This window comes from Crinia signifera, chromosome 7 (assembly GCF_055691185.1).
Source record: "Crinia signifera chromosome 7, ASM5569118v1, whole genome shotgun sequence".
Classification (NCBI taxonomy): Eukaryota; Metazoa; Chordata; class Amphibia; order Anura; family Myobatrachidae; genus Crinia; species Crinia signifera.
Genome location: NC_139223.1, coordinates 78,492,237 through 78,503,074, shown reverse-complemented (window position 1 = coordinate 78,503,074; position 10,838 = coordinate 78,492,237).

Below are 10,838 nucleotides of genomic sequence, written 5' to 3'. Positions count from 1 at the left end.
TCGGGGTTCTGGACCCCTGACGAAGGGGTATAAGGGGTAACATATTTTTTACAGTGTTCTTCCAATAAACAAGATAGATGTTCACTTTCCTTGTAGGCTTGCCTTCTTTGTGTTATTTTTACAGGCTTTTATATAGGGGCCCTTTAAGACTAGGTGCCAATCTTCTGTAGCACAATGTTAGAGTTCTACTAAGTGGATGTTATCTTCATTTTTCTCCTTACCTGGAGGACCTTTGATATATGGACCTCACTTTGGGCCTTATTCTGGTCGATGCGTAATTTTCCGAATTCTTTTGGATGGCATTTTTTAGCCGTCTGCGCATGCGTAGGCAATGCAATGTGCATGTGCCACGCACGGTCTCCGTACTCGTTCTCACTAGTACCGTACAAAAATGTGCACCGCATTCACTCGGGAAATATGGGCGTAATATGGGCGTTATTCGGAGCTACACAAGGGCGTAGTTTCAAAGTGGGCTAAACTGGGCGTAAATATGGGCGTACACGAGGGAGTGCACTAACTCTGATAGGCGTGCATTCAGACAGAACACCGACTGCAAACGAACCAACAGCCAGGAAATATGCGTTCTTCATAAGCAAGTATTACTTTGCGGACACCACTCGGTCATGCGCTAGGCATTCGGATCGCCCAATTAGTATGGCCGCACCAGAACCACTGTCAGCTGAACACAATACAATCCACTCCTCTACTCATTACTCATTAATTACACTCTTTTCATTGCTTCAATTGGAACCATTGCAGCCTAAATGGACCATTACAAAACACACAAATATATGCTGAAAGCACGGCTGCATTTTTTAGACACATTTACACTGCAAGCAATGGACAGAACTTGGTATCATTAATACACGCTTCCCGTCACAGCTTCCCGTCCATTCTGACGCTGTAAGACCGTGCAGAATCTTTGTGTGGCCACCGCACACGCACGGTTTGGATGTTGTCCGAAAACACACCCTCTTCTTAGAGAGCCAGTCCGTCCGAATGCGGAGGACCTGTGGGCGTTTGTTCTTACAATGTTCGCACAGCGTGGCATGCGGTCTGCTCCGAAAGAATTCGGAAAGTTACGCACCAACCAGAATAACCTCCTTTATATGATCTTTAGGACACTGATGGTGTTTTTCTCAATCCAATAGAGTGAAAAACTTTTTTATTCAATTTTATTTGGATGGAATAGTATTAAAATATCATATATGTCCTTAGAAGGACAATGGGGTCATTAGGCCTTTAAGAGTTTATGGATCAGAGTGGGAATGTTGTTTATTCCTGGTGAAATGGTGCATGTGTTCTCCTCTGCTTCCAAACTGCAAGTCTTGAGAATAAGGATCACTAAAAAACCTTACTGTACATCAATATAGGAAATCACTCACTAAGGAGAAACTCCTATACAGATCAGTAAAGATTTATGTAAAGCACCCCTGATGAAGTCTCTTAGGGCCTTATTTTGGTTCATTCTTTCTGACAAAATCCTTCTTAGATGGGCAAAACCATGTGCACTGCAGGGGTGCAGGTGTTACTTGTGCAGAGAGAATTAGATTTGGGTGGGGTTTTACTTCAAAGTGAGATCTATATTGCAGTGTAAAAATAAAGCAGTCAGTATTTTCCCTGCACAGAAACAAAATTACTCACCCAAATCTAATTCTCTCTGCACATGTTACATCTGCCCCCCTGCAGTGCACATGGTTTTGTCCATCTAAGAAGGATTTTGTCAGAAAGAATGAACCAAAATAAGGCCCTTAGTGAGACGAAATGTGTCAGGCTATAGTTTACATTCATTATCTAAAAGAAAATCCTCTGACAAGGAACTATTTTGAAATTTTTTTTGTTTTAAAGTGTATTTTTAATAAATGTTTTATATATTTGTGAAATTGTGTCTACGGATGTTTTAAGATAAGGAAAGACAAAAAAAGATACTGGCCGCTATATAACACTATTGTGGTGGTATTGGATAATAGTAGCCTCACTAGTAGGAGGCTAAGTGTTATAAGTGACCAATTGTGTAATTGTGAATTTAGCGCAAATCTGTGAATTTCGTGTTATTTATATATAGTAGACCTTGAGGTGGCACTCCTAAAGGCTTAAAGCTGGTACAGATGTGATGATAGTCAGAGGACTGAGGTGCCTTCCTTAAGCAGATACAACTCTGCTGCATCTAATCTCCCGAAGGCGGCACTCGCTTAGAATAACTCACACCAGACTGTGGATTTCTTTAGACCGACGTTTCAAGGCCGTCTGGCCTTTTTATCAAGGTGCAAAAAAGAGATATATGTGTAAAGAAGAGAAGAAGGTGCGCAGTACAGATAGCATGCACTAAAAAACTTCCACTCCACGATATATAAACAGGCTTAAATCACGTACCAAGGCTGGCGGAATGAAATCACCACAGTACTAACAGTCATGGTACGTGATCTAAGCCTGTTTATATATCAATGAGTGAAAGTTTTCTTATTGTATGCTATCTGTACTACGGTGAGGTCTTACCGGTTATTGTGGTATGTGACCCCAGTTATTTGTATGCTGAATCTGAATAAAATTTGATTTTACTAAAGATACTGCACTATGGGAGTGCACCTTCTCTTCTTTCTATAGAATAAAAACTGATGGGATACAGGATATATACTGTATGAAGGGAGATGCCGATCCTCAGTATGGATAAGAATGCCAGGAGATCTTGAAATTATTGAACACTCTTGTAATTATTTGTGCAATGTTATCAACTAAGTACCAGTGTCAAGCAAAATGGTTACGGTGTGTGGGTCAATCACCTTACCAAGCCTTTTAGGAAACAATTGGATAATGCTGGAAAACTATTAAAGCTTATGCGAATGAAATATGCAGGACTTTGTGTCCTAATTCAGAACTCATGTTTAAGTACATGAACTGTAAAAAATACACTTCACTTGTACTTGCAGTCTTTAATTATTTATAAATCAATTTTAAACATAAGAAAATATCAGCAATTTCTGCCCAGCTAATTTATATATTAGAAATCAGTATGTATGTCAAATTAACTTCCACCACAAGCTTCAGGCAGGCAAGTGTGTGGGAAAAGTATTACCTTGAATGATCAAGTAAAAGGTTATCACTGAGTGCTCTTTAATCAATAATGCATGAGCAGGGTGTACAGTACAGTTTCCTGTGAAGAATCAATAATACATTTTCATGCACGCCATGCTAATCTTTGAAACAACTTCAGCAAAAGTTCATGCTACACTAGTACTGAAAATCAATATAAAAGTTCCTCCATTCTTTTGTGTTCAAATTTTAACAAGCTCTCCACATTGTTTTATTACATCAGTAATCATTGTCCTTTCCACTTACATATTATATCCAAATATATGATTTGAATGATAATGATGATTACAGGTTGAGAATCCCTTATCCAAAATGCTCAGGACCAGGAGAATTTTGGATAACAGATTATTCTGAATTTCGGAATACTTTAATATTTCAATGATGTATTTTGAAGTATCTTGCATTTATGCTGTATAAACACATCAACCACATGAAATACACACAAAATATAACAATATAACAAGGTTTCAAAACATGAAACAAAATTTGTGTAGTATTATTATTATTATTATAATTTTATTTATAAGGCGCCACAAGTGTTTCTCAGCGCCGTACAAAGGAACAATACAGGGAAACAAAACTTGGCATAACATTGAATAAATAAGTAGCCCATAACTTAAAATACCTTTACATTATATTAAACCAAAACCTTATCTAAAATAATTTGAGACGACACTAAATAAATCACGCGTACAAGAAATAACCACACTGACACCAAGGGTTAAATTTAAAAAGGTCAGAGGAATATTTATTGAGACCTTGAAAGCTAACTAAGAAATTTGGGTTTAAATTTGGATTTTGAGTCCCTAACTTTTAAACTAAAGGTTGGAGGATGGCAAAGACTAAGCCGCTACCAACACGCCAGCCCAGTCAACTTGATATACGTAAAAACACTGCAGGAGGGGCTCACCACCGCCTCCTGCTGACACAACCTGCATCGTGAGGGTCTCACCACCCCTTAACCTGGCTGAGCCCTTAGCGGACGGTCCCGCAGGGGAACGCCCCCTGTCCACCCGCACGGGAAGGACCACCCGCCGTCCTACGAAAGGGATGGTGCCCCACGATGACCGCTTGTGCCCCCCTTTGACCGCTGGCTGGTAGCGACTTCCCGCCATGCTGGCTGGAAAGCCACAAAATTTAAATTCTTTGCAGAAACGCTTCTGCAAAAACACCAAAAAAATTGCTCACTGGGATAACCATCCCGCTAGTGAGCCCGCTCTTGGGGAGGGAGGGAGGGCTTCCAAACTGGAAAGAGAAGGGTGAGGTCACATGATCATCTGCCCTATATAACCTTTACCTGGCTACTCCCACTAGTCCCTGATAGGTTCCTGCCTGATCCCAGCTTGTATCCAGGCAGGAAAAACCCCTGGCTAAGTTTTTCAACTCTTGAACTTTATATGACCTAAGTCAGGGCTCTTATATGTGTTCAGGCTTATGCAGCCTTCACACAGTTTTAAGTAGCCCATAACTTAAAATACCTTTACATTATATTAAACCAAAACCTTATCTAAAATAATTTGAGACGACACTAAATAAATCACGCGTACAAGAAATAACCACACTGACACCAAGGGTTAAATTTAAAAAGGTCAGAGGAATATTTATTGAGACCTTGAAAGCTAACTAAGAAATTTGGGTTTAAATTTGGATTTTGAGTCCCTAACTTTTAAACTAAAGGTTGGAGGATGGCAAAGACTAAGCCGCTACCAACACGCCAGCCCAGTCAACTTGATATACGTAAAAACACTGCAGGAGGGGCTCACCACCGCCTCCTGCTGACACAACCTGCATCGTGAGGGTCTCACCACCCCTTAACCTGGCTGAGCCCTTAGCGGACGGTCCCGCAGGGGAACGCCCCCTGTCCACCCGCACGGGAAGGACCACCCGCCGTCCTACGAAAGGGATGGTGCCCCACGATGACCGCTTGTGCCCCCCTTTGACCGCTGGCTGGTAGCGACTTCCCGCCACCGCAAAGGTTAACTAACCGCAGCCGCCATCCCCAAAAGAAAAAACCTAACCAACCGGGAAGGAACCTATTTAACTATTCAAGCCCACAAACGGTAGATGTCCTCCAGAAACATGCAATTTCCCGCAGGGGAAAGATGCACCCCATCCTCTCTATAGTACCTCACGTTATCCAGCACCAATGAAGGATGTCTTACAACACTACCCCCCATAGCTCTAACAAAGACTCCTATGGCAGAGTTAACCTTTTTTCTCGCCTTCTCAATGGCTGAGGTCCGTACAGCACCCCGCCAATGGAACCGAGGGATAATTTCCGACCAAACTATCCTCACCCCAGGCCAATGAGCCCGTACAGCCACCAAATCGGACTTGATACTTAGAATCAAGTCGATTCCTTTGACCATGCCCATATCATTGCCGCCCAGGTGGATGACCAACCATTGGGGGCGGCCCCAATTCCTCTCATGCCTGAAAAGTTCGTTCAAGAACTCACCCCAGCGCATGCCCCTCACACCTATCCACCTGACCGTTCTGTCTCCCAGATAATCATGTGACCTCCTGCCCATTGGGTGTCTCCCTGCCCAATAAATGAAAGAATGGCCAATGAGCCATATCTCTCCCGAGGATTCCATTGAAACTGAAAAAGAAGAATCCTTACCGTCAGTAACTATATATATATATATATATATAACACAAAACTTTAAAATCAACCCATGTGAAGGAGAAAACTTAAAAAACCTCCCGTGGACCTTGGTTTGCCAATTGAATTAAGGCCCCCTCGGAGGAAAAAGTAAAAACAACCTTCACACCCACGATTTCTGAACGCTGTCGTTCAAAAACCGGGAGTAAACTGCGTTTTAGGGTTGGCGCAACAGGCGCAACTACAATTTATCTAATCTCACATAACTCTTATACGAATCGGACTTCCACCGACCTAGCGCCTGGATCGCCCCTGGGGACAACCCAGCTGCCGCAGCCTGTGTAGCCGACCCAATCCGAAAGGAATGGGTACCATACTCCTGAGGCGGGAGCCCCAACACACTCAAACAGCGCTTCAAAACAGCAGCAAATTGAAATTTAGAAAGCGCAGCCTTATCACTATGCACTAAAAACTGCCCCCCAACTGCTACTGGTCGGATCCCCAAGTAAGCCCGCGCCAATTGCACCGGGCAAATCTCTACCTCGCCCTGAGCCTGCAGAATAACCCACTTACCCCTGCCAACCTGGTCCGTCTTGGATCTAGTAATTCTGCAGCACACACTGTCGTTGCGCAGCTGAACCTCGCTGAAAAGCAACCCTGACTCGCTATCCGTCCTGCTCTTGGCAACCAGTTCACTGACCCTGAAAGCCCCGAAAAATGCCATAACAAATGCGGTGCGAAAAAGCAGTATTTCGTACTCGGACTCCCCAACTTCTGCCAGAACCCTCACTAATTCCTTTAACAAGGCCAAGTCAATAGGTCGCCTTACGTCTTTACCCACCGGAACCACTTTAGCCCAACCTTTCATTGCCTTTCTTAGGACAAACGACCGTGTGGGATCCTCCAGACCCCGCATCCGTGAGTGGAAAGCAATGCCCGCAAGGGCAGCTGACATGGCCCCTTTTGCCCTTCCAGCCTGGAAATGCTCCCAGGCAAATACACATAACCTATCCTCCAAGGACTCACCTTCCTGACCATACCTGCTCAGAAAAGCCTGCCAATCCCTCCAAGCCGCGTCATAAGCCTTCTGCGTGGAAGGCGCCAAGGCATTTCTAGCCAATCCCACTATACCGGCTCGACAATCTGCCAGATATAAGGTGGGCAAGGTAAACCTACTTCCGCTGCATCCGGCACCAACTCCCTAAACCTAACCCACTGGAAACGAGACAAGGCATCTGCTATGTTGTTGTCGATGCCAGGAACGTGACACGCCGAGAAGACCACATTGAAACGCAGACATTGCAGCACCAGATGCCTAAGTAACCGCAAGGCCAAAGGGCATGAGGTCCTTTGATTGTTGATGGTGTGCACAACACCCATGTTGTCGCACCGAAAAACAACCTGCCTGTCCGCTAACTCCCGAGCCCACAACTCTAGGGCTACCACAATCGGGAACAATTCCAGGAGCAATAAATTCCTGGTGAAACCCCTGTCTACCCATGAGTCAGGCCACCCTTCCGCGCACCATTCCACTCCGAAGAAAGCCCCAAAACCTACACTGCCTGATGCGTCAGTGAAAAGCTGCAAAGCACTGTTATAGCAAGGAGGAGCTGGCCACAACACCACCCTGTTAAATGTCTTCAAGAAAAAAGCCCAAGTCCTCAAATCCTCCTTGATCTCTTTGGACAAATACACCGAATGGTGCTGCCTGGCGACCCCAGCGGTCGCCCTTTCCAACTTCCTGCTGAAGGCCCGACCCATGGGGATAACCCTGCATGCAAAGTTAAAACAACCCAACAAGGACTGGACTTGCTTCAACCTAACCTTCCTCCTTGCCAGACAATCCTCTATAAGGCCTAACCATTTATGGACCTTGTTAGCTGGCAAACGACAACAACCATCCCTTGTGTCAATTTCAATCCCAAGGTAACACAGACAGTGCGTGGGTCCCTCAGTCTTACCCTCAGCTATCGGAACCCCCAACACCCCTAAAACCTGCTCCGTAGTTTCCAACAATTTCTTGCAGGCAGGACTACCCTCAGGGCCCACGAAGAGGAAATCATCGAGGTAGTGGGCAATACCCTGGCAACCCGAAGCTCTCTGAATGCACCAATGAAGAAAACAGCTAAACCTTTCAAAGTACGCACAGGATATTGAGCAGCCCATAGGCAAGCACCTATCAACAAAGAATTCTCCCTTCAATTTAAAACCCAAAAACCGCAAGGAATCTGGGTGGACCGGAAGTAACCTAAACGCTGACTCAATATCCACTTTCGCCATCAATGCGTTCCGCCCACACTCCTGAACCAGACCAAGGGCCTCCTCAAATAACTGATATCTGACCCTGCAGAGCTCCTCAGGTATGGCATCGTTAACCGAGCCCCCATGGGGATGTGATAGGTGCTGTATTAACCTAAATTTCCCGGGAGTGCTTTTGGGAACCACCCCCACCGGGGAAATACACAAACCCTGCAAAGGGGGAACACTAAAAGGGCCACACATGCGTCCCAGCCTAATTTCTGCCACAACTTTCTCCTTAACAATGTGGGGGAAATCCCTCGCAGATTTCAAATTCCTAGATGCCACCACATGAACTGAACCCCTAATGGGCAACCGGAAACCACAACTGAAACCCTCCCATAAAAAACGAGCCGCCTCGGCATCGGGGTATCCCCTAAGCCACCTACCCAGCTCGGAAACCACTATCGGCGAATACGCCTTACTTGTGACTTCCACCGGCTTCTCCGGCGTCAGTCGACTTACCAGCTGGGGCTGCGGAGCAGTCCTTAGCTGCATGGTTGCCCCCGCACGCTCTGCATGAGTGGCGAAAACGACAGTTCGCCCCCCTGGCGCACTTGCCGTCATTATAGGCAAAACATTTGCCCTTCCCTGTTATCTTGGATGCTGGGGATGCCGCCACCACTGTTTTCTTCGCCACCACTTCCCCCGGGGGTTTGGTCTGCTGTGTAACCTCCAACCAAACCTCCACGTCCTTGAAACCCATGGGGAACACTGCATTCCCGTCCTGCTTGCGACGAAACTTTTCGTCGTAGTCCCTCCAGGAGTAACCCTTTGTTTTCAAGTACATTTCGTGTACTAAAAACAAATACTTCACGACATTTGGGTATTCGGCCGGCCTAGTCTCCGCATAGCAGGCCGCAAAAACCAGAAAACCCCTTAACCATTGATGGAAGTTCCTATAGGCGTTTTCCCCAATACCATCTGTCTTTTTAGCCTTCTCAAAGGCCTGCCGCATGTCCTCCGTAAGGGTGAACATGTCGACGTACTTCCCTTTCTTAATCTTTTCCCTCATCCTCTTACGGAGCCCCCTGGTAACTGCTGTATTGGCACAATGCACCATTTCAGTAAACAGGGGGGGATCCGTGGGAGGAGGTGCGGAACTCGCCACCTTATCCTTATTTGTTGCCTTTGCCACGTGACGCGCAATGAGCCTGGCCAGCTTACGCGGGCGACGCGGGGAATCCGACCCCACGCTGGTGCTATCACTATCTGATGATTCACATGTGGAATAAGTAACCGTGCACTCACCCGCACCAGACGTCCCTGGGACTTCGTCGGCCGCAACGGCCAACCTGGAACCTGCCGCTGTTGACCCCGTAGTCGTCCTCAACTCATCTCTGCCTTCCCGACTTCTCCTTCTGGAAACCACCGATGATGCTGAGACACTTGTTTCCTGCGAACACACAACTGGGCGGGGGGAAGAAGACAACAAAACGCCCCCACCCCCCGACTCCGTCGGTGTATCCACCGGTGGGGGAGGTGGAGCTGGCACCGTGGCACTGGGTGGAGGTCCCCTAGGCAACGGGGAAACTCCCAATGGAGGAAAAACACTTTGATCCCCAAAAACATTACCACTGGCCTGAGGCAATACTCCCCCCTGCCCCCTTGGGGACGACCAAAACCCCTGAGGACCAAAACTCTGATCCCAACCATACCCAGCGGAGCTATGTGGACTGTACCCCTGAGACCCCGTGGACCATAGAAGAGGCTGACTAGTAGGCGCACCCTGGAAACCCCCAGAAAACTGCGGCCCCGCTGCCGGGACGGCCTGCTGTCTCCAAGGAGCAATATGCGGCCACGCCCCATAACCCCCGCCGCCCACATGGGCCTGAAAATACGGGGACCCCGCAAGGGGCCACTGCCCGGGAAACCCCCCCCCAGGGGAGAACTGCCCCAAGAAACCTGAATGGGTCCCTTGCCAAGATGGTGTTGAGAGACCCCCCCCCCAACCTGACGTGGGCTGCGCCCCTAGGGAGGGACCCTGTAAATGCACAGACGTAGCTACCGAACTGCTGGAGTACACCATGTGCCCCAACCCCCCCGTGGCAATGGGCATGCCTGCTGAAAAACCCACTGGATTCCAGGCCTGACCGACCCCCAAACCCCTCCCTGCGGGGCCCCGAGAAATAGGCCCTAAATAAGGGGGGGGCATGCTAAAACCTCCCAGGCCAATACTGACTGCTGGCCTGGGTACAAACATCCCAGAGCCCGCAGCAGCTGCTGCTGCAGACTCTCCTCTCACCCCTGTATACGCAGCCCCTCCCAACCTGTTATACATAACATGATTCCCCAGCAAATTTTCTCCCCCCTCCTCCCCCCTCCCCCCTGGTATATTCACAATACTGGGGACGCCGACAGCGCTCCCCCTGAGGCTTCCCCCCGCAAGGGTGGAAAGCATTTCACTATGTAAACCTGCTGCCAAAGGAGGCCGCGCGTCCTCCGACGCTGCGACCTGCACTAACGGACCAGGAGCCGCCGGGATACCCGGCTCCGGCATTGATGACGCTGCGTTCGCGTCAGCCGGCGCCGGGGCCTGTTCCACTCCCGGCGACCCCCTGCCCGCCGTCACAGATGACGCGAGCCCCGCGCCAGCCGGCGCCAGGACTCGCAACGCCCCTGCAAGCCCGCCTGCGTCCTGAAACTCCGGAACGGGTCTCGCGCCAGCCGGCGCTGAGACCCGTACCGACACTTGAAGCCCGCCCGCCGCCTGAGAGTCAGCGAAGACCTCAGGCGCCGGGTCGGGAGCCTCCAGCGTCGCGTCCACGACGGACGCGACCTGAGGCAACAGGGGGACAGTAACATCCGTCGAGGGACCCGGTAAGGCCCGGACCTCGACGGGACC